This window comes from Rhinolophus hipposideros, assembly GCF_964194185.1.
Source record: "Rhinolophus hipposideros genome assembly, chromosome: 24".
NCBI lineage: Eukaryota > Metazoa > Chordata > Mammalia > Chiroptera > Rhinolophidae > Rhinolophus > Rhinolophus hipposideros.
This window is the reverse complement of record NC_138070.1, coordinates 20,964,962-20,989,522: the sequence shown is the minus strand read 5'-3', so window position 1 is coordinate 20,989,522 and position 24,561 is coordinate 20,964,962. Positions and strand designations below refer to the sequence as shown.

Sequence of the window (24,561 nt, the reverse complement as noted above, 5' to 3'; positions counted from 1 at the left end):
TTGTAAAAACGTGAAATACGAAACTATAGTTATTAGAAGACAACAGGAGGACATCACTATGAATTTGAGTTAGGTAGTACATTCTTAAGAAACAAAAAGGAAACGGAAGGTTGATACATTTGACCTCAAAATTTAAAATTCATCTGAACGAAATCAAGTTCAAATGTTGTTAGACTAAAAGAAGAGATTTACATCATGTAAAAAGGACTCTTATATATCAGTAGCCAAGGAAAAACTACTGGAAAGAAATACAGTAAGAAGATGAACAGGTAATTCACAAAAGAGGAAATACAGATGGCCACTAAGTATATGAAAGATGCTCAACCTAACCAGTGTCTGGAAACTTTGAATTAAAACAAAAACGAGATACCTTTTTTTTCCCTTTACCCATTGGGCATATTTTTTAAAAGTCTTAAAATATTAAGTGTTAGCTGGGAGATTAATAAACATATACTCTCATACATTGTTGAGAATATAAATTAATACAGTAGTTCCCCTTTATTAGTGGGGGATATATTCCAAGACCCCTGTGGATACCTGAAACTGCTGATAGTACCAAATCCTGTATGTCCTGTACATACATACCTATGACAAAGTTTAATTTATAAATTAGGCACAGTAAGAGACTTATAGTAATAACTATAATAAAATAGAACAACTGTAACAATATACTATAATAAAAGTTATGTGAATGTGGTCTCTCTTTCAAAATATCTTATGGTACTGCATTCACCTTTTCACTTAAAGAAAGCACTTCATGGCTTCTCTTGGTATATCTAAATTGCCAGCATCACTACTCTTGAGCATTGGCGCCATTATTAAGTAAAATAAGGGTGACTTGAATACAAGCACTGCAATACCATGACAGTTGATCTGATAACTGAGACAGCTACTAAATGACTAACTGGGGGGAAGTGTATACAGTGTGGATTCACTGGACAAAGGGATGATTCACATCCCAGGTGGAATGAAGTGGGATGTCATCACACTACTCAGAATGGTGTGCAATTTAAAACTTATGAATTTTTTATTTCTGGAATTTTCCATTTAATATTTTTGGACTGCAGTTAACTGCAGGTAACTGAAACCATGGAAAGTGAAACCACGGATAAGGGGGGCTACTCTCTAGCTACTGTGGAGAAGAATTTGGGGCATCTCTTGACACAGCTGTATTTATTCCAATAATGCAAGGTTGAGTTAACACTCCACACCAAGTCAATGTAATTCACTGCGTTAACAGAATAAAGGCAAAAAATAATATAATCATCTCAGTAGATGTGGAAGAAACACCTGCTATAATTCAAAACTTGCTTATGACCAACAATCTTAGCAAACTAGGAATGGAAGGGGACTTTGTTAGTATGACAGAAAAAAAATCGACAGCAAGTATTTTATTTAATGGTGAAATATTCAAAGGTTTCCCTCCAAGATTGGGAATGAAGCAAGAATCTCTGCTGTCTCTACTTCTATTCAATACTGTACTAAAGGTTATGGCCAGTGTAATGAGGCAAGAAAAAGAAATAAAAAGTATAAAGTGTAGAAGGGACGGAAACAAAAGATAACTTCTTGACTTGGGCGCTGGTTACAAGAGTGTGTTCACTGTGTGATATTTCATCTAGCTACACACTGCTTTGTGCACTTTTCAATAAAAAGTTTATTACAAATAGAGCAACCAAACGATGTAGTAGATCTCCATTCACTGACATAGAAATCTACTTATGATATAGTACCAGAGGTGGAAAAAGAGGCACAAAATTTTGTTTTCATTCTATTACAATGTATGTCTCATAGATTAAAATGTTCGTATATATAAAGACTATCTCTGGAAGGATAGTCACAAAACTTATAACACTGGTTGTCTGTGGAGTCGAACTGAGAAACTGAGGGCAATAAGTATTTCAGTGTACCTTTTGTGTTGTTTAGCTTGTGAATATATTACCTAAAAATAAAAATGCATGTGCCTGGGTTCCCATGGTGACTAGTTTGAAGGATAACATTCATTTGGATGTACAAGTTCTTGTATACTTTTAAAAGAAAAGAATGATTCCATTACTTTGTAATAGTTTACTTATCAAAAAAACTAACATGAATGTCCCAATTAAAAAATCTCATTAAATGTCTCAGGAAATGTCTTAGTTTGTTTGGGCTGCTATAATAAAATGTCATAGATTGGGTGACTTATGTACAGCAAATATTTACTTCCCACAGTTCTGGAGCCTGGGAAGTCCAAGATCAAGGTGCTGTCCAATTGGTGTCTAGTGAGGGACCACTTCCTGGTTCATAGACAGCCATCTTCTACTGTGCACTCACATGGTAGAAGAAATGAAGGAGCTCCCTACAGTCTTTTTTATAAGGGCACTAATGTCATTCACGAGGGCAGAGCCTCCCGAAGGCCCTGCCTTCTAAACCATCACATTGAGGGTAAGGATTTCAACATACAAATTTTGAGGGGATACAGACACTCAGTCTATAATAGTAAAGATTATAAAAGTGGTTAGAAATATAATTGCTAACATTAAATGGAATATCTCACCAGCCCCTAAAGTTTAATTGGATATCATTTTCAACTATTTGGGTGGACTTGGCAGGTTTAAAAAATGTTGATGTTTAATATTAGCACACAATTAAACACAATGGCTCAATGTGTTTTACAGTTTATAGCTTTGTCACTCAAATTAGTCACTGCTTCTCAGCTCATTTAAAAATTCCTTGGATCATGCCTGACATATATTTTGTGTTCCAGCAATACCGTATTAAGTACACTTCATGGCGCACTAATACTTACTGAATGGTAAGACTGAGGATTGTGTGTTTCTGTTTGAGTCCATCTTTTCTCATTCCATGGAGCTCACAACATGCTCCATGGAACCGTAATCCTTCAATTGTACTCACATATCATTTCAATACCAGAGCCAAGACCAATCTCTTATCCATGGAGCAGCGTGTAACACCAACCTTTAAGGTCATATTCCTAGCTAGTGGAAGGAAACATCTATTTTAAGGTTAAGTGTACTTGCTATTACAGGTATTGTAATATGTTAGTTCACATATTGGACTTTGGTGCTAAAGAGACTCAGCTCTGAGTTCTGCTCTTGGTGTGTCTTGCAAGCAAGTTCTTTAACTGAGATGCAGTTTCTTCATGTATAAAATGGGGATAACAATAGTAGTTATGCCTCATGGTGATTGCGATGATCAAAGAAGCAATACAGATAAATGCCTACATTGTATCTGATACTCAATTTATATCAGCGATTATTTTCATTCTTATTATTTAATAATTTGTTGGATTCTTATCTTCCTTCTATGGCCCAGTTTCCCTTTACTTCACTTTTTTTTTTTTGGATGAATGAATAACTTCCCATGTACCTCCAGCTACACCTCCAGTATAAGGGATGGTTCTGGTTCTCAAGAAGTTTTGGATCTGGCGGTGCATGATTTATTCATGTGATACAATCAATGAACAATGTGGCAGTGATGAAAGTCCAGAGAAGAAAGACATGCAGACGAAATAATCAAAGAATCACACTTTTGGGGATGATCTTCCGTTGACCATGACAGACGGATTTAACTGAGTGAACGAAAAGGAGAGTGGCTTCTAACTGGAGAGGAAGAGCCTGGACAGAGGCACAGAAGGGGGGATGAGAGTAGTGGACCACTCTTGACTGCTGTTCTAAAACACTAGAGCTTGTCATTGCCACTCCTATTCCTTTCTTCTCAAGTGAGCAGAACTTCCCTCCCCAGTTTTCAGCATGACCTTAGATAATGCTCTTGGCTTCTTAGGGCCTCAGTCTCCTCATCTGTGAGATGAAGGTGCTGAAATGACCCCAGGCAGCAGTCAGATTCAAAGATCCCATCCATAGCGCCCAGTCTTCTCACGCTTTACTTACCAAAGCCCGTTAGCAGGACTGATCCTAGAACCATAATGCCAGCATGTAAGGTATTGGTATAAACCACAGCTGCGAAACCACCTGAATGGGCAAGAGAAGAAGAATAAAAGCCACAGTTGACTCTTTCCATTGAAAGTTGCTTCAGCATCCTGCTCTTCATATTTGTTTCCTCCCAGATCTCCACATTCACAACTTTTCTCCCTTAAATTCAGTGGGTCTTATAACTACTTATGCTTAGTCTCGGTAATCCTGTTTTCTCTCATTAATATCCATCACATTCTTTTGTAGGATTCTTATACTGCCCTTCTGTGTTTCTATTTCCCTTTACTTCCCATTTTTTTTTGAATAAAAACCTGGTAGTTTTTCTAAGGGGGAAAAAAACCTGGTAGTTTTCCTAAAATCTGTTTGGAAGCAACAGTGGCATGCCTGGCCTCTACCTGCTAGATGCCAATAGCACTCCCCAGTTGTGACAACCAAAAATGTCTCCACACATTATCAAATGTCCCCTGGGAAGAAAAACCACTCCCCACTCTTTAGCACTGAGGACCATTGGTTGAGTGTATTCCATTCCCAACCCCGATTCTCTCCACTAGACTGTGGTTAAGAGCTAGGAACACTCACCAGCATCCAAGATTTGTGTTGTGGCTGGAAACAAACATACGAGAGCCCTCACTTTCAAAATCCAGGCAGAGATTGTCTAGGACAGAAGATCCCGTCTAATGACCTGACCTGGTTACTAGGTGATCAGGATGGTCTGAAGTTACTGCCTCCCTGTCCTTCCCTTTGTGGGGAGCTCCCACTCTTTTACCTGGCAGCATCCTGTCCTTTGGAAAGCCCCCACCAGCCCTATCTGATTTCTAGGGGTAGGACTCCATTTAGGCACCCCTGTCTTGATTATTTTCACTGTTCTCTCCATCCCCCAGGCCTCAGGAATGTGATCCCCAGACTTAGACAAAATGACAAAGCTGAAGGCTCCTGCCTTAATATCTGCAAGGACTCCACTAAGTAGAGCTTTTGTGTCAATAGAAATACTTGGGTGGTTGGAGTAACCTCACCTGTGATGGTATAAATGCCAGTAATTGTCAGCAAGACTATGGCGGCAGGTAAACATCTAACCCCAAAACCATTCTCATGAACATGGCATCAGTGCAGATCTCCAGCTGAAATGAGTACAAAGGCAGTTGGCTGCACTTTCGCTTCCAGCTCAATCGACAGCAATTCCATGAAAACACTGATCTTAGAAGCCATATGTGGTTAGCACATCCACTCCATCACTAGTGGACATCGGGTGAGGGTTACCCAAGTTCTGCTGGGCAATAAGGCTTGCGCCCCACAAGTTCAGCCAAGGTCAGCGCCTTTAGGGCTTGAGTTGACCCAAATAATCCAGTTAATACAACGGAGCCTCTTCCTCCCTGGAGCCTCAGAGTGGGGAGTGTGCTCAGAGAGGGAGCTGTTCTGCAGTTCCACCATTGAGAAAAGGCAAAGGGAACAGTTTATCAGAGTTGCCAAGCTTTTTCTGTACAGGGCCAGATGGTAAATATTGTAGGCTTTGCAGGCCACACACGGTCTCTGATTTTTTACAACCTTTTAGAACTGTAACAACCATTCTCAGCTTAAGGACTGTACAAAGCAGAACACTAGGAGGATTGGCCTGGATTTTTTGATCCCTGGCTTAGTCGAGAGTGATTTTGAAGCATCTGCCCTTCATTTAATGGGCTAACTTCTTGCTTTGTTATTTCGGTCCCCAAAGCCAGGGATACAACAGGCAGAGATTCCCCCTACATTCATCCATCCATGTTTTTTACTAATCATGTGATAGATATTTAGTGGAATTCAGAAGATACAAGGGTTACCAAAATTCAGTCACTATCATTAAGTAGTTTATAACTAATGAAGGAGACAGATCACTAAACAGGTAATTTCCATGCAATGTGATAAGTGACACTCATTCAATCATTTAAGAAAAAAACATTTATTGAGTGCCTTATGTGCTAAACATGGTCTCAGCACAGGGGGCAATGCAGTAAACAAGCCAGACAAGGTCCTGGGCCACAAGAAGTTTACAGCAAAGTGGAGAAGACAGCTAACAAGCAAGGAAACAAATAAATTCCTCTCATATGGTGACAAGTATTACAAAGAAAATAAGAAGCCAGTAATGGAGTAGAGATTGATCAGCACATCCGTGGAAGGCCTTTCCAAGGAAGTGATATTTGAACAATCTGGGGGAAGAACATACCAGACACGGTATAGAGCAGGTGTCAAAGGCTTTATGTGGGAATAAGCTTGCTGGATTTGAGAAACAATAAGGCAGGCAGTGTGGCTAAAGCACAGGGACTATAGGGGACAAGGCCAGAGAAACAGGGGCTAGGACAAGACAGTCCTTACCGGTCCTAACAAGGGGTTCAGGTTTTCTTGTAAGGGTGGTGTAAACAATTCCTGGATTGTTTTAAGTGGGGGAGTGACATTACCTTATGATATGACATGGGTAAGCACAAGGTTTTCTGGGAATACAGAGGAAGGACCTGTAATCCAGGCTTGGGAGGCAGAGAAGATGCCTCCGCTTTTTATTTTTTGCAAAGTATTATTAAGCTATTTTTCTCTTTACTCTCGTTTAGATAGCAGAGGCTAACAAGTAACTTAAGGGGCCCTAGAGTGAACTGCAGGGATAAATCAGCATAGTCCTGCCTATTGGTTTTTGATTGTTTTCTTTTGTGGGCTGGCTTTTATACAACTTACTGAGATATCATTGAAGACATAGAGGAATATGTACAGAAGAGCGAGAAGGAACTGAATCCGGTAGCTACCAAATATTCTGGCATTGTCACCACCTGTATGAGCAACAAGAGAAGTCACTATCAGACAGAGTGCCAGAGGAGGTAGACCCAAAGGGATGGGCCTTGGTCACAAAGTGCTGGTTGCCAGAGATGCGGCTGACGGTGGGAGTGGCCCAGGAAGACAGGGTGCAAGGTCGCTGCCTCTGGCTTTGCATTACATGGCACCTGTTACAATGAGAGAAATAAGAAAGGACAGGCACTACCACGGTCTTTAAGAAGCTTGGAATCTAGCTTCCTGTGCCATCTTCAGAATGCAGAAGGAAATCCAGCGAATTGAAAATGTCTAATTATGACTAATCACTTTTGTGAAATAATCACAGTGCAAAGTCAAACGCTTTATCACATACTACAAATATAACAAGTGCTCAAGATTGACAGAACTTGACTCTGTGTCAGCGCTGCTCATGTGCGTACTGGGGTCTCAAACTATCCTGTTCATTTCTACCTGCATCATCTCAGGCTGTGTGCCCCCCAGTGGCAGGGAGTGTGCCCTCTTTGTTCATTAACTTCCCGGACCCGAGCACAGTGCCTGGCTCAGGGGAGGTGAATAAATAATTGTTAAATGAATACTGTCCCATATGCTGTCCCAAAGAGCCTCATATGCTCTTGTCTGCCTATCTCACTCATGTCTAACTCAAATCCCATCTGCTTTATGAAGGCTTACCTGGGGGCTTGTGAAGACAGGGACCACATGTCCTCTCCGAAATACCTACAGCTTTTATTATTTTCATCTTTGACTTGGTTTTTAATCATATATTGTCATATACGGCTCACTTTCTCAGTCTGGCTCTAAGCTGTTTTACACTTACTACTTGAGTTAGTCTGCTAGGGCTGCCACAAAACAGTACAGCAGACTGACTGAGTGTATTGCCTCACAGTTCTGGAGGCTGGAAGTTCAAGATGTCAGCCTTGTTGGCTCCTTCTGAGGGCCTTGAGGAATGGATCTGTTCCAGGCCTCTCTCCTTGGCTTGTTGATGGCTGTCTGCTCCCTATGTCTTCATATCCTCTTTTCTCTGTACATGTCTGTGTCCAAATGGCTTCTTCTTATAAGGTCTCACTGGATTCGGATCCACCCTAATGACCTCATTTTAACTTAGTTACTTCTTTAAAGACCTTATCTCAAAATGCAGTCGCAATCTGAGGTAATTTTCCTGGGATTATGGCTTCACAATTGCAAGTGTTAGGGTGCACAGGAAAATAAGTCTCACATTTTTAATGACCACTTCACAAATATTTTAAACTTTAACTGCTTCAGGAGGCATTATTTGCATACAGTAAAATTCTCTCACTTGAAGTATAAAGTTTTATGAGTTTGGGAAATGTATCCAGTTGTGTAATCACCACCACATTCAAGACATAAAGCATTGTCAACACCCCCACAAAGCTCCCTAAGGCAGAGTCAAGGCCTTCATCTCACCGCTGCTCCCAGACAACCAGTATCAGCTGTCGCCACAGAATCGCCTTTTCTAGAGTTTGAAATAAATGGAATCATACAGTATGTACTTTTTTATGCCCCACTTTTTTCACTTGGCATGATGTTTCTGAGATTTATCCACGTGGTTCCATAACTCCTCTTTAGTTTTCAGTAGTAGACCACACCACATGGTGTTTATCCATTCTATTCCAATTTAGATTTTTTCCTATGGTTATTATGAATAGAACTGCTATGAACCTTTGTGTGCAAATTTGTGTGTGGACATGTGTTTTCATTTCTCTGGGGAAAGTAAATATCTATACCTAAGATTAGAATGGCTGGATTGTAAGGTGTAATTTGTTCAGAAATTGCCAAGCTGTTTTCCAATGTGGCCATACCATTCTGCATTCCCTTGAGAAACGTATGAAAGTCCCAGTTGCTCCACAACCACGCCAACTCTTGCTAATGTCTTTTTAATCTTAGCCATTCTAGTGAATGTGCAGTGGTATCTTATTTTAAGCAGCATTTATGATAGTCAACATCTTTTCATGTGATTATTTGCCATTTACATATTTTCTTAAAAGAAATATATATACACATTACTATATTCTGGATACAAGTCTTTATATTGTATATGTATCCTACAAATATTTCCTCCCAGTCTTTATCTTGACTTCTCATTTTCTTAAAAATATGTTTCCAAGAGTTAAAGTTTTAAATTTTATTTTTAAGTCTGATTATATAAATTTCTTCCTTTATGGTTTGTACTTTTGGTCCTAGGTAAGGAACATTTATCTACTCAATCACCTTCAAAATTTTTTGCAGTTTTTTTAATTGAAGTAACTGACATATTATATTAGTTTCAGGTATACAACATAATAATTCAATATTTGTATATATTTTACCTTCATTTTTGAAGAACACTTTTGCTGGATATAGAATTTTTGGTTGAGTTTTCTCTTTCTTTTATCATTTAACTCTCATTCTAATGTTTTCTGGACTCCATTGTATCTGATGAGAAGTCATCCATTAACTGTAGGTTTTTGCTACGGTGGTTATCACGAGGATTACATAAAATATTTCATAGATACAATAGTCTATTTTAAGCTGATAACTGCATACAAAAATTCTACCCTTTTTACTCCTCCCAACATTTTATGTTCATGATGTCACAATTTACCTCTTTTTATACTATGTATCCATTAACAAATTGTAACTATAGTTATTTTTAAGTTTTGTCATTTAACCTTTAAACTAGAGTTAAGTGATTAACATACTACCATATTACAGTATTTGCATATTCTGAATTTGACTATATACTTACCTATACCAGTGTGTTGTATATTTTCATGTTAGTAATTAGCATCCTTTTATTTCAGCTTGAAGAACTCCTTTCAGAATTTCTAGTAAGACAGCTATAGTGGTGATGAAGTCCTTCAATTTTTGTTTGTTTGGGAAAGTATTTCTCCTTTATTTCTGAAGGACAACTTTGCCAGGTGAAGTATTCTTGTTTGGCAGTTTTTTTCTTTCATCACTTTGAGTAAATCATCCCACTGTCTCCTGGCCTGCATGGCTTCTGCTGAGAAATCCACTAATAGCCTTGTGGGGGTTCCCCTGTACATGAAGAATTTTTTTCTCTTACTGCTTTAAAATTTTTCTCTTTGTATTTGATTTTAGACAGTTTATTATAATGTGTCTTGAAGAAGATAGTTTTTTGGTGAAATTTGGCGGGGGGGGGACACTCATGAACTTCATGATCTTGGATATATAAACCTCTCCCAAGATTTAGTAAGTTCTCAGCCATTACTTATTTAAATAAGCTTTCTGCCCCATCCTCTCTCTCTTCATCTGGGACTCCAATAATAATGTAGATTGTTTCTCTTAATGGTACCCACCACATGGTTCACACTGGCTTTCTTCATTCCTTTTCATTCTTTTTGTTCTTTTCTGATTGGATAATTTCAAATGACTTGTCTTCTATTTTACAGATTCTTTCTTCTGCTTGATTCAGTCTGATGTCAATGCTCTCTATTACATTTTCATTTCATTCATTGTATTCTTCAGCCCTAGAATTTGTTTGGTTATTTTTACGATTTCTCTCTGTTAAACTTCTTGTTTTCCTTATTTTGTTGAATTGCCTTTCTGTGTTTCTCTGTAGCTCACTGAGCTTCTTTCAAACAACTATTTTGAATTTTTTATCAGGCAAATCTCAGGTGTCCATTTTTTTGGGTCAGTTACTGGAAAATTATTGTGTTACTTTGGTGGTGTCATGTTTCCTTGATTTTTTCATGTTCCTTGAAATCTTGCATTGCTGCCTTTGCATTTGTCACGTCTAGTCTTTACCGACTGGCTTTTGAAGAGAAATACCTTCCCATCAGCTCTACCAGGGATTCTGAGGTTTTCTCAGACCTTTTCTATGGATAAACCTGCTCCACACTTCTTGTTCCCTCATGTGGGGCAATTCTAAAGATAATATGTTTTCTCTTGATACTGCAAAGCCAGGCTGAGTGCTGCCAGCCTCCTGTTTGCTTGCTTTCCCAAGGGTGTTCAAAGTTATGTGCTTTCCCCAATCCCACAGTGTCAAACTGGCTTTCTGTGCTTGCTCACTACCTTTCTGCAAAGGCTCCTTCTTGCCACCATCAGGGTGGAAATGTATGTGGGTGAGGCATGCAGAATGTTGGGGTGCCCATGGACCAGTTGGGGGGATCTGCAGGTGAGAAGTTCCCAGTGGGTCATTGGCAGACTTTCTAATAGTCTGCAGAGCAGTTAGAAGGATCCATATTCCTTCGACACCCTCTGAGTGCCCTGGTTGCTATTCTCTCAGCCACTTCCTGCCCCCTAGTCATAGAGCAAACATCATTATTCTGAATGGGGTGGAAAAACATATCTTTCTGGCAGCACTCTGAACAACGGCAGTAGCCAGGCACTTATTCCATGCTCTCACCTTTTGCCATGGGAGAAATCTTAGGCTGAGAAGGTCCTTTGGTACTAAGCTGTGCCACCTTGGGGGAGAGATGACATAGGCGAAAACTCATTTTTTTTTTCCTCTAGCAGAGCACTAGAACTTCTCCACTTCCACAAAGGCCCTCTCATCTGTGGGTAATAGTCTAACTTGCTGTGTTCTTTGGGGGAAGTCAGCAGGAAACTCTTATTTTGCCACGTTGATGATGTCACTCCACATATCCCTGCAGATGAGCAGCAGGGATGGGCTCTTCGTCCTCCTCTCTCACGTCACGGACATGTCTTTGTCTCCTGAGGAACAGATTGTCAGTTCCTCAAAAATCCTGTTTGGATTTTGTTTGGGATTTCATTCCATTCACAGACCAATTTGGAGAGAACTAACACTTTTAGTATATTATCTTCCAATCATCAACATAGTTGTTCATTTCATTTATTTAGGTATTATTGTTAAATAAAGTTTTAAAATGTTTTCTAAAATAGCCTTAAGAGACGAACTCTTGCGTAAGGTCCACAGTGAAACAGCAGGCAGTTACTGGCATCTGTTTACCCAAGGTAGATTAATGTTATTCTCAGGATTTAGGGAAGTCAGTACAAGGATCAAAAGGCTGAGAAGTTGAACTTATCTTCCAGGATGTTTTTATGTACAAATGTAATATTTGTAAGAGAATATATTGTAGAGAATAGAGTAAATGATAATGGACACTCACCCCAGCCTTAATGTAAATAGGAGAAAATATCCAACCAACAACACACAGCAGAAATGGAGCCTGAAACCAAGAAGAACAATTACATCACAGTCCCATCTAGGTCATGCCTCTAAATGAGATGCAAGCTCAGTTACTATGTTTTGAGCCTAACTGAGGTACACTATTGGGAACCTTACAAATAACAGCCCAAGCATACATCTTTTAGTACAATAAACTTAACTTACAGGTACTTGATCTTTACCTATAAAGGGGTACATTCTTAATTGTGGTGGGTTAACTGAGACAGTTTTCAAGGTATTTATTTTTAATTTATTGTTTGCTCACTTCCAGATAGGACTGAAGGTGGCTTATAATTAAATATGAAAGATAGTTTAAAAAAAAGGAAAGAAAAACCAGAAACCAGATAAATGGGAGAGAAACTGTACAAAAATTTCAAACAAGTTATTGAAATTGAGTGAAAAATTGGCTTTGGCTTACTTTACAAAGAAGGGGTAAGGTGAGTTGAATATATGAAGGAGATGCTAGTAAATTCTGAGAGGAAATGGTAGTAAAGACAAGCACTTCGTATTAGGTTTGGAATTGACTCTGCTAAAAGTAGTCTTTATTTTTGTAGTCTATAGGGGGAAAGATGAGACTCAGAATGTAGGGAGCTTTCTGATTTATCACCCCCCAAAAAAGCCAGATGATTTATATAGAGATAGGTTAATTAACATAAAACGTATAATTTAGATGATCAAATCCTACAATAAATATATACCACAGATTAAATAAATATTTTATAAGTTTTATAAGTTTTATAGTGGAAACTTGTTATTCCTAGGACATCAATTAGGAGTGTTGTAGTAGCTAGTTGAATATCTCAATGAGCACAGCTCAGGTAAGCCCATTCTCAATATACACTGCAAATATATATATATATATATAAATATATGGATGCATACATGTATATACACACATATATACATACAGATATATATGTTTATATCTGTATGTATATATGTGTGTGTATAAATATTATATATAAGACCCTGTATTATATTATATTATATTATATTATATTATATTATATTATATTATATTACATTATATTATATTATACCTGGTCTTATATTATATAAGACTGGGTATTATATTATAAGATCTGGTCTTATATTATATTAAAATAAAAGACCAGGTCTTGTATTAATTTTTTTCTCCAAAAGACGCATTAGAACTGATGATCCTGCTAGGTCTTATTTCCAGGGGAACACGTACCTAACTAATCTCCTAATAGTTCTTTGCTTACTGTAGTCCTATGGTCCTTAAAATATAAAATTAATTTACTTAGAAGAAGGAAAACTAGCACAATTTTTTTGAGAAATCAAAGACTCGGTTCCTTTCTTCCATGACTTCTCAAGAAGTCAGGGTTGAAAGCAAGTTTTATGTTTATGAATTTTATTTGGACAATGATAAAGGTGGAGGTTAACTGTTACAAAAGGTGTTACTTACATTCCACTCGAAGGCCCCAATAGCAATCCCTGAAGTCACTGCTGTTCCAGCCAGGCCCATAAAGTGGCCAGTGCCAATATTTGAAGCAAAAAGAGAAGCACCTATCTGATAATCAAAAGATGATTCTATATCAGAACTTTTAGTCCAAGTCCAAGAATTAATTTTCACAAATGTAAACTCAAACTGAATTTTACAGTTTCTCAAAAGGGATTATTCCCTGGGCAGAATTTCCATTCATGTCTCTTCTACATAAAACCATAAATTAGAAGCCAAGGGAAGACGGAGAACGTGAAAAAGGTAGAATAGCCATTCTTATGTTGCCACCCTCCACAAGCTCCACTGATTTACTTGCAATTCCCTAATGCAAAAATACTAGCAGGAGTGAAATTCCATTAGTATTTAGAAATAATTTAAAAATATTAACAATCTGGTTGTCTATAAGACACTGGTTAAAATACTAAGGTACAATGAAATACAATATAGCATAAATAAAGAATAAAGAAAACCTATTAAGTAATAAAGATATGGTAAACAATATGTATAATATCTCATTAAAATTTTATGTGTGCACATCACGCCTGTGTACATATATATTTATATACAGGAGTGATTCTGGCAGCATATATAAAACAAAATACTTCTGGGAACTGGAATTATGGGTAGAGAGATGGAATGGGGAGAAAATTTCAAGTTCTACACTTGGACTGTAACTTTTTATTTTTTTTTACAACCAACATCTGTTACTTTCAAAATAAAAAATCCCAGAGGCATTTAAAATGAACAAAATCCCTCCTAAACCAATATTAGCTTTTTAATTAAAAAGAGACAGCCATTCAATTCAAAACAAAAATCCAACTATTACGCTGTTGACATGAGATACATTTAAAACCAAATCACCAAGAAAATAACAAAGCCTTTTAGGTAAAAACAAACAAAAAAGCAAACAAAAAAACAGCACTGACAACATTAACGTAAGATAAAATAGCATTTAAGACCGAAAGCGTTAAGCAAGAAAAAGAGGTTTTGTTGTCATAACTATAAAAGGTAAAAGGCTCTAATAAGACATAGTTGAGAACATATGGGCACCAAACATCTTAGCAACAACAAATATAAGGCAAAAAAATCTTAGAGGAGGCTCATAATAAGTACTCAAATAATGGTACTATTGGGAATATATTGGTATTACTGTTAGGAATGTTCACTGCATCTATCATAATAGTGAAAAATTATATACAACCTAAACTGCCCAATAATATGGCACATAAATGGTGGAATGTACATACAATACTATATAATTGCACATAAATATAAAATATTTATAACTACCTACCCAAGTTTATATAGACCTAGGGAAGATACTGGTACATTATTAAATGAAAAGATAGGTTAAAAAGTCACCATTCATTAATTCAATAACTATTATAAATGTCGATTGCCACCTATGGCCCAGGCACTGTTCTAGGTATTAGGGATACATTAGTGAGTGAAACAGACAAAAATCCCTGCCCTCATGAAGCTAACATTCTTCTGAAAAGACGAGAATAAACAAAATAAATAGGGGGTTATTTTCTAATAATAAATAGATAAATCATAAATTATTATGAAATGTTATTATTTCATAATAAACAATGATAAGTACTACAGAAAAAAAGGTGGGAAAGTTAATAGGAAGTGCTAAGCATTTGGGCAGTTGGCGTAGACTAAGAGGAGATCTGAGGAATACCAGAAGAGGTGAGGGAGCAAGCCATGGGCTATCTGGGGAGAGCCCTTGGGCAGCTGGAGCAGCAGGGGCAAAAGCCCTGAGGCAGGAGCAGAGCTGACTGTTTAAGGACATTTGCAGAGGTAAGTCAGAGTTCCTTTTGGAGTTGTTCAGTTTGAGATACCTGATAGACCTCTCAAGTGCATGTGTCACACAGGCAGTGGGACACACAAGTCTGAAGTTCAAGGGAAATATCTGGGATGTGTTAGCATGTAATTGATATTTAATGCCATGAGACTAGAGGAGGGTGCCAAGTGTGTGAGTGTAATTGGAGAGAGGTCAGGCCCTAGCCCTGGGGAACGCTAGCATTGAGAAGCCAGGGAGACACAAATGAGTGACTGGTGATGCGGCAGGAAAGGAGAGCCAGGTGACAAAACGGGGAGGGAGGGAGGGAGGACTGAGAGTTTCAGAGTTTCATCAACGTCAGGCCAGGTAAGATGAGGACTGAGAACTGACTACAAGAATAACAGGAAGGAAGGGAGGGAGGGAGGGAAGGAGGGAGGGAACGGAGGTAGGGAAGGAGGAATGGGGGAAGGGAGCCATGTGGAGGACCCTGAGAAGAGCAATTGATATCCATTAGCTATCTGCTAATTAACAAAAAAAGGTGGAGTGGCAAAATTATTATTTTATTTCAATTTCCTTTAATAATACCATAATAATACCATAATGTATTTTGTTCATTAAGCAATAACCCTAATAATGAAAAAAGAAATTAATAAATCATAACATATAAAACATTGGGAGAGCAAAGCATGTTACTGTCATCTGAAAACCATCACAAGTGTCACAGTAATACAAGATAACATGGGCAGCAGATGGATATTTTTCTGGGTACAGAATACAGAACTTTAAGGCCTAAGAGTGGCTCAGGAAAAAGACTGGGGGCTTCACGCCCAGGGAGAGACTGTGTTGCTAGAATCTTCTTATGAAAAAGAAGCTAAGGTAGGAGGCCCATTGCAAACATTTCTTTGCCACATTCAATCTCTTTCTAAACCAGGTTTACAAAAATGAAGATTTAAGCATAATTCAGTGTTAACACCAGGAAAATGCTTGTCCCCAAATCTCTCAGCTAACCGAGGCAAAGCCATTTCTGTTAGGTTGTTTGATCCATCAGAGTTAATGAATGTGCCTTCCTCTTCCCTTTGAATAAAGGCACCTTCTCCTCCCAAGATGAGACTTCTTTCTATAAAACGTTCCCCCAGTGTGAAGGACTGAATCCTTGCCATAGACTGGTAAACATTTGACGACAAAGAATATTTGTGAGTAAGGGCCTGCTTCTTGTACAATTCTCTCAGTGTACCTTATATTCCTGTGCAGGAACATATGTATGTTTTTACATAATAAGTTACAAAGCAGCCCTGGCTCAGGCTTAGCTTGCGGCCTCAGACGTAGAGCCCTGCCAGGTTCCCACATCCTCCTCCTTCCTGAGGCAATCCCCAAACTCCACCATGGGTACGGGGCCATGGACAGGCAGCTGCCTCTGCTGCTGTGGGGGTTTCAGGGCACTGCTCTCAGGTGGAATCGCTTTGTATAATGAATAAATTATTTAATATAAAAACCACAAGTTATGTTTCCAGCCCTTAGTCTCTGTGTCCCTCCCTCCAGCATCATGCTGTTCCACACGTCCATGCTTTGGTTACACTGCTCCCTCTGCCTGAAATGACCACATACTCTACTGGCAAACACCTGCTCCACCTCCAAAGCCTGCTCAAACAACCCCACCTCTGTAAGACCTTTTCTGTCTTGCATCACGTACTACCTCCACCCAGTAAGCCTGAGTTTACCTTTCATCCATACCTGGCCCACGTGCCTCCTATTAGACCTGTTGTACTGCTCTGTAATGTACTCTAATTCATTGGACGCACGTCTAACTCCCATTCTAGATTGTGCGCTTCCAGAGGGCAGAACTGTCTATTTCCTATCTATGTCCTGAGACCCAGAACAATGCCTTGTACATACTAGGCACGTAATAGACGTCTACTGAACTAAACTGAGGTACACAGAAACATTTAGGTAAGAAATTACTTAAAAGTTAAAGGAACTACCAATGAAATGGCTTTCCTGATTGAAAAACTTCAAGTTATTTTGGGTACAAGACATCTAAATTAATGCAACGAAACAAGTTAAATGGCAAAGTGGGCTGCCACATGAAAGGCTTACTCACCTGCCACCATGCTAGATTTCGGCCGGCCAGGTAGAACTCTTCTACAGTCTCACGACTTCTTGACAGTATAGTCTTTAAAAGCGCCAAAGCAAAACAAAAACAAACAAATAAGAAACAATGGAACACAAGAAATCAAGCTGCTTCGTGACAAAGGTCTTTCAAACGACTCACTTATGGGGTAAATCTCTTTAGCAGAGATGCCAAATCCATTCTCCCCTTTCTTTCTTTTTGGGAATAGAAGCCTCTACTCCCTGAGTTAGATGAGGGCTCTTGCCTGCCTTGCTGGAGACCAGTCTCTTCCAGCTCTGACATTGCATGGGAACGTCCACTTCTGTACACTCTTGTGAAAATAATATTGTTTTATTTTTTTCCCCAACTGTTAACCAGTGCCATGGTTTCTGGCAGAGTCTGGGAGATAAGTGGTTTAGTGAATGAATGGATTAATCAAGAAGGGCAAATTTGAACATGGCTTGGCTTCTTTCGAGACAGCAGTCATGCTGCCATTACTATGGTGTCTTTCCAATGGTGTCCTGTCTACACAGGGTCCCTAGCTCTGATTCCCAGCACCCAGTATGGTTGAAAGACAATCCTGGGGATTTCCTGGATTGCCTGGGACTAGCACAACCTAAGGATGACAACTGATTGACAGAAATGTATTTTTGTGGGAAGAGTGAACTTATTATCAACATCTGAGGTATCTGCGTTATCATGGGGGTCCCCTTACATCATAAAGCCTTAAACCAAAGAAACGACTCTACATCAGACACATTAAGTTAGTCTCATTGTATCCTTTCACTAAATATTTATCAAGAACCTACTATGTGCAGAGTTGACCTTTCCTAAGGAAATTATCAGTGGTATTTAGGTAGAGGTGCATTAAAACTTTAAAAAAAAATTTACAAAATGTTCTAAGATGAATAAAATCATCCTCTTTTCATTGAAGAAAGAACCAGACAAGAAGAAGAGATCCTGGGAAGAAGGTGGCTTACACACATGGCCCTACCTCTCCTCTCTTCCCTGCTCTCTTTCTGGAATAATACAACCATGGCAGCCAGGTTGGTAGGGTGGAAGATGCATTCAACACCTTCTTAAATCTCTGGGTGAAGATTGATAAAAAATAAAACAAATAATAAAACATTCAAGTTTTTCCCCTTTAACACAGTGTAAGATCCAAAGCACCAGCAACAAAGACTGATTTCCCAGTTCCCTGTGGGTGCTCTGCAGACAGAAGCTGACTGCCTTCAGAAAGGGGTCCCATCTGTGCCAATGTGGGCAATTTGGTTCAGTGAGAAAGGGTGGTTGGTTTAATAACTGGAAGAAAACAAAGTTAGACTCCTCTACCACATCATATATAAAAGCAAATCCCAGATGTTTTAGAGAGTTAAATATTCTTATATATTCATAAAACATTACAAGAAAATTTAGAACAATATTTGTATAAACTTGGAGTGGGAGAAATTTTTCCTAAGCAAGGCAGGAAATCTAGAAGATGTAAAGGAAAAGAGGGATAGTTGATTTCTTGAAAGTGAAGAAAAATTCAAATAACAAAAAGACACCATGAACAGAGTCTAGGCCGGTAGTTCTCAACCAGCGGTGATTTTTTGCCCCGTCTGTCCAGGGGATATGTGGCAATGTCTGGAGACATTTTTGGTTGTGAATTACCAGGGGCGAGGGATATTTCTAAACATCCTGTAACACAAAGGACAGACCCCTACAACAAGGAATTATCTGGTCTCAAATGTCAGTAGTGGTTAGGTTGAGAAACACTGGCCTAGACAAATGATAGTTTGGAAAAAACGTATCAGCAATTCAAATGACAGACAAGTTGATAAAAACAAAGTCAAACAATCCAATTCAAAAATGGGCAAATACACTGGTTAGTCACAGAAGAGGAGAATCAATGGACAGTAAACTCATGAAAAGATGCTCAACCTCACTAGGAGTGTGGGAAGTGCAAATCAAAGCTACAACGAGATGCCACTATTCACCTATCGGACTGGCAAAAAAGCAAAACCAAAAACCAACAAGTAGCAGTCATGAGCAAGGCTGGTGAGGGCTTGGGGAAAAGGTCACTCTCATATACTACTTCTGAGAAATGTTAAATCTCAACAATCTTTGTGACCTGCCATTTAATACTATCTACTAAAATTTCAAGTAAGCATACACTTCTGACCCAGCAACTCCAATTTAGGAACCCATGCTACACAGATTAAAAGCACCAAGACATTAAGAGAAAAGGAAAGAAAAACCAACCGGGCAACAATCTAAGTGTCAATAAGTTGGGAAGAGCTGAATAGCACGCGCGTTTGTATGAATATTATGTAGCTAATAAAAATATGAACTAGATCTGTATCTATTGACCTGTAAGCCTCTCTCCATCATACAGTAAGTGAAAAAAAAAGCAAGCTGAAGAATAATATGTGATATGATCACATTTTTTGTAAAGACAAAACATAGAAACTCGACATATGTGTCCGTATACTTGCATAAACACTGAGAAAAGGAAGGAAGGATACACGATTATCTGATGAAATATCAGATAATACATGGTTATCTCAGAGAGATGGGAATGGATGGGGAAGAAGATTAGTAGATTCTTCAGATATTTATACATCTTTTCGCTTCTTACAATAAGCATGTTATACTCTCATAATTAAAAACAATATATGATTTATAGAAAGAATCAAAAGAAGATAATAGTACAAAGATGGAAAAAGATCAAAGCATCCTGGATAACTGTGGATGTTTTATGGCTCCAAGAAGAACAGAAGGAACAGCAGGTTTCCCTTGGAAGTGACCAGATGGCTTACTAGTCCTCTGACCTTGGCCAGGCCTAGGCCCCAACTGGTCTGGGAAGAAAGCTGGGGTGGGGCTTCCTAATTCAGTAACAGCAACTGAGAGCAGGATCCCAAAACAAGTACTACTCAGAGCTCCTGCCTAGGCCACATGGAAGGACGTTTTTCATAATTGAGGTCAATTAAAAAAAATCATTTGTTAGCATGATTTGGATAAATACCTCAGATTTCTCCTTTACGTTTGGAAGAAGGGGTCTCTATTTTCTCTTCTGGTAAAACATTTTCTTAATAGGGTGGATACCATGTCTCAATTACTCTATCTGCCCACTAGTAGCATAATATGACTCGTAAGCCCTCACAAGAGTGTCCAATGGTCATACTTTGAAGGGCCAAATTTTGCACAGTAAGGTCCTGCTTGTGACCTGGTGAGGCACCCCCAAATAAAGGTCACACGTGCATGAAAGCTTCAGCTGGGGGTATGGGCCAACTAGAATGAAAACTCTCCCACTGGTCAGTGAATGGTGGCATTATTACCAGATGCTTCGGCTTGGTGATGCAGGCCAGGCGGAGGCCTTTGATGGTTAACAGCTTGGCTGAGGGACAACATCATGACATCAGCCAAAGCCTTCACACCCATCTGGCCTTTCACTGGAACAAGGCCCATCTCCCCCTGGGCCGGGTCTGGCCCTGAGGGGTATGGTTAAGGGACACCTTTTTGAGTGCTTACACGCTAAGCTCTAGTGGGCGAATGGCAGTGATAGAGACACGGTCTCTTTCCTAGTAAGAGAACCTTGTACTAGAAAACATAAACTCTTCCTTCAAATTTAAAGAGAACACTTAGATCCCTACGTTACGCATGTGTTAACCTGCGAGCTCCTGCTAGCAAGGCAAAGCGCTGAAGCGCATGGGTCAGAGCAGGCAGCTCTAGGGTTGCATCTGAGCGTCCCGATTCCCCGGTTGTTACTTAACTCCCTTGCCCTTCCGTTTCCTCCCCTGTGACCTGGAGGAACTATGAGTAGCAGTGTGTGCTGTTTACAGCAGGGTGGGGAGGACGCGAGGCCCAGAAGCACCTAGTCGTCAGTAGCTGTCATTAGTATGCCCATCATCACGATAATTGTAACAACCACTTCTTGTGAAATACTACTTAGGTTCCAGGCAGGGGGCACAGGGTCAGGTGACCCAGGTGTTCACTGGGGCGGGGAAAGGCGGGTGGGTCGGAGGACACGCACTAACTCTTGGCCGGAAGGGTGGGGAGCAACGAGCAAAGGGAGGGCGGAGAGGGCTGGGCTGAGGGCTGTGCCCAGGCGGGAGCGGGGATGAGAGGTGGGCACCCGGTACCCGGCACAATTATTTACGGCAGAGTAAGAGTTAGTCTGGGCTGGGACTAGCGTGAGGCTAGAGGCGGGCTCAGTAACTGTCCTTCCGAGCCATGTCGGAGCCCCGGACACCAGGAGACACCAGTCACACTGCTCCTATCTTTATTTATAAACCCAGCCTGTGTCCAGGGCCCTGCCGTCCCCTCGGGGCTTCGACGTACCCACAGCCCGATGCCCCCAGGGCCAGCAGGACGTACAAAACCATCACCAGGATGTCTACGGTGCTGTTGATGTGGAGGCCCACAGGATTCCAGTTCATGGTGATGCCATGCCCGGTAAAGGTCATGGCGGTGCTCCTGGACCGGTTGTCCCATAGGCGGCGACCGTTTCGATTTTGGCTGTGGCTTTGGTTCCACTTCCGCCGCAGGGCATCCTGGGAACGGCCGCGGGGCATCCTGGGAACGGCCGCGGGGCAGCCTGGGAGTTCCTGTCAGGCTCCGTGGCCCAACGCTGCCCTCTGCCCTGTCCCCGCCGGGCTGCGGGGACCTCCTTCCTTAGTGGTTACTCTGTGTAGTGAAAATAACGACAAGCACTTCTTCACTGCTAGTCCAGGCACCAGGCCCTCGCTTTGTTGGCCACAGGCGCTTTATCCTCGGGTGACAGTGGGTCTGGGACCAGCGTGAGGATACTGCGGCAGGCTCAGGAACGGGCTTGAGCAACACTGCTTCTGTCTTTGTTTATCGTTTTGCTATTTCGTTCATTGTGGAGTTTTTGGCATTCATTTTGATTTGTTAAAATATTTCATTGGCATACCAGCACCTCCTTCAGCTTCGCCCGCAGGACACTGTCTCCCTTGCCTCCCTCCAGTCAACGCCCCGAGGAGACCTACTGACCACACAGGGTCCGCAGGTGGTTGCAGTTGGGTTTCACTGGCGATGTGCGCATCTGCAAACAAGGCCACGCGTTACTCTCCTTGCGGTGTGTCTCTGCTAAATTGTCTTCTCAGAAATCCGATCAGCAGTGCTGCTAATGGTACTAGGCAACGTTTCCATCGTTCTTGCTAGGCGCCAGATCTTCTATGCACTTCGCGTATATTAACCCATTGGGTTCTCACAACCACCAGTTGGTCTGAGGTGATGACCACACCGCAGGGAGGCCTGTCCTGGTAGCCAGTCAGAAGCCCACGCTCTCAGCCCGCCGAGCATATGCTACAGTCCTAGTTGAGCGATGTCCCAAAGAAATACAATGTGACTCACAAATGTCATTTTTTCCAGCTTTATTGAGGTATAATTGACCATTACAAATTGTACATATTTAAGGTGTACAATGTGATGCTTTGATATACGTGTACGTTGTGAAATAATTACCGTAATCAAGCAAATAAACATCAAGGACTTTAGTTACCATTTTTGACTGTGTGTGATGAGAACACCTGAGATTCACTGTCCTAGCAAATTTTAAGTATCCATTATTATTAACTATAGTCACCAGGCTGTACATCAGAAACTTATTCATCTTATGACTGAAAGCTTGTACCCTTTGATCAACATCTCCGCTTTCCCCTAACCCACTAGCTTCTGGTAACCATGATCCTACTCTCTGTTGCTATGAGTTAAACTTCTTAAAAAAGATTTTACTGTTCACTACATTGTTTTTAAAACACTGCATAATAAGTGAGACCATGCAATATTTGTCTTTCTGTGTCTGGTTTATTTCACTTAGCATAATGTCCTCCATGTTTCTCCATGATGTTGAAAATGGCAGGGTTTCCTTCTTTTTAAAGGTTGAGTAATACACACACACACACATACACACAGAGGGTGCCAAAAAAATGTATTTTAAGAAAGGAAAAAACTGTATTAAAATTGTAATACAGTTCTCCTTCCATCACCATATATTTGATCCTGTTTACCCATGAGGGTACCACCTCCCCGCCCCCCATACCCTCTGGTACCCACTAAACTATTGTTTATGTCTATGAGTTTTTGTTTGTTTGTTTGTCTTGTTTCTTTGTTGCTCTCAGCTTTATATCCCACATACGAGTAAAAAAAATTATAATACAATGAATGACACTAGCATTCATTTGGTTAATGGCACCTTTTGAGAAACGTTGTACTACACATTGCTACTGTAATTCAATTCAACTTCAAAAAGTAATACATAGATAACATCTCATAAAATCTGTACATTTTTTGGCACCCCAGGTATCTCTGTGTGTGTGTGTGTGTGTGTGTGTGTGTGTATATATATATATATACACATACATAATATATATATATACATAATATATATATACATAGTATATATATAATATATAATTACATATAATATATATATATATACTGTGTTTCCCCGAAAATAAGACCGGGTCTTCTATTAATTTTTGCTCCAAAAGACACATTAGGGCTTATGTTCAGGGGATATCATCCCGAAAAATCATGCTAGGACTTATTTTCCAGTTAGGTCTTATTTTTGGGGAAACACAGTGTGTGTGTGTGTGTGTGTGTGTGTGTGTGTGTGTATATATATATATATATATATATATATATATATAATAGATCTATATATCTCACATTATCCATTCATCTGTCCATGAACACTTAGGCTCTTTCCATATCTTAGTTACTATAAACAATGCTGCAATTAACATGTGAGTGCAGATATCACTTTGAGATAGTCATTTAATTTCCTTTGGGTGTATACCCAGAAGTGGTATTGCTAGAGTATATGATAGTTGTATTTTTAATGTTTTGGGGATCCTTTATGCTGTTTTTCAGTTATGGTTGTACCAATTTACGTTCTAACCAACAGCATACCAGTATTCTCTTTTCTCCATGTCCTCACCAACACTTGTTATCTTTTCACTTGTTGATAATCCTAACAGGTGTGAGGTGATATCTCATTATGGTTTTGATGTGCATTTCCTTGATTATTAATGATGTTGGGCATCTTTTCATGTACGTGTTGACCATTTATATGTTTTCTTTGGAAAAGCATCTCTTCAGGGCCTTTGCCCAATTTTTAATTCGGTTATTTGCTTTTTTTGCTATTGAGTTGTATGAGTTCCTTATATATTTTGGATATTAACCGCTCATCAGATATATGGTTTGTAAATCTTTTCTCCCATTCTGTAGGTTGCTTTTTCATTTTGTTGATTGTTTCCTTTGCTGTGTATCACATATAATTTAAAAATTTTCAGTAGTCACATCAAAAAAGTAAAGAGGTAAAATTTAAAT

At 39.7% G+C, this 24,561-nt stretch overlaps 1 pseudogene across 1 annotated transcript in view; it reads right to left on the bottom strand.

Annotated features, from left to right (window-relative positions):
- The window catches only part of LOC308492648 (sodium/glucose cotransporter 1-like), a 61,990-nt pseudogene that overhangs the window by 30,472 nt on the left and 6,957 nt on the right, over positions 1-24,561 (bottom strand). The window contains exons 2-7 of the transcript XR_013995420.1: positions 17,215-17,286; positions 13,292-13,396; positions 11,804-11,863; positions 6,624-6,715; positions 4,943-5,047; positions 3,888-3,968 (exon numbers count right to left, since the gene is read on the bottom strand). The product of XR_013995420.1 is annotated as a sodium/glucose cotransporter 1-like (transcript). The remainder of the gene's footprint in view (positions 1-3,887; positions 3,969-4,942; positions 5,048-6,623; positions 6,716-11,803; positions 11,864-13,291; positions 13,397-17,214; positions 17,287-24,561) is intronic.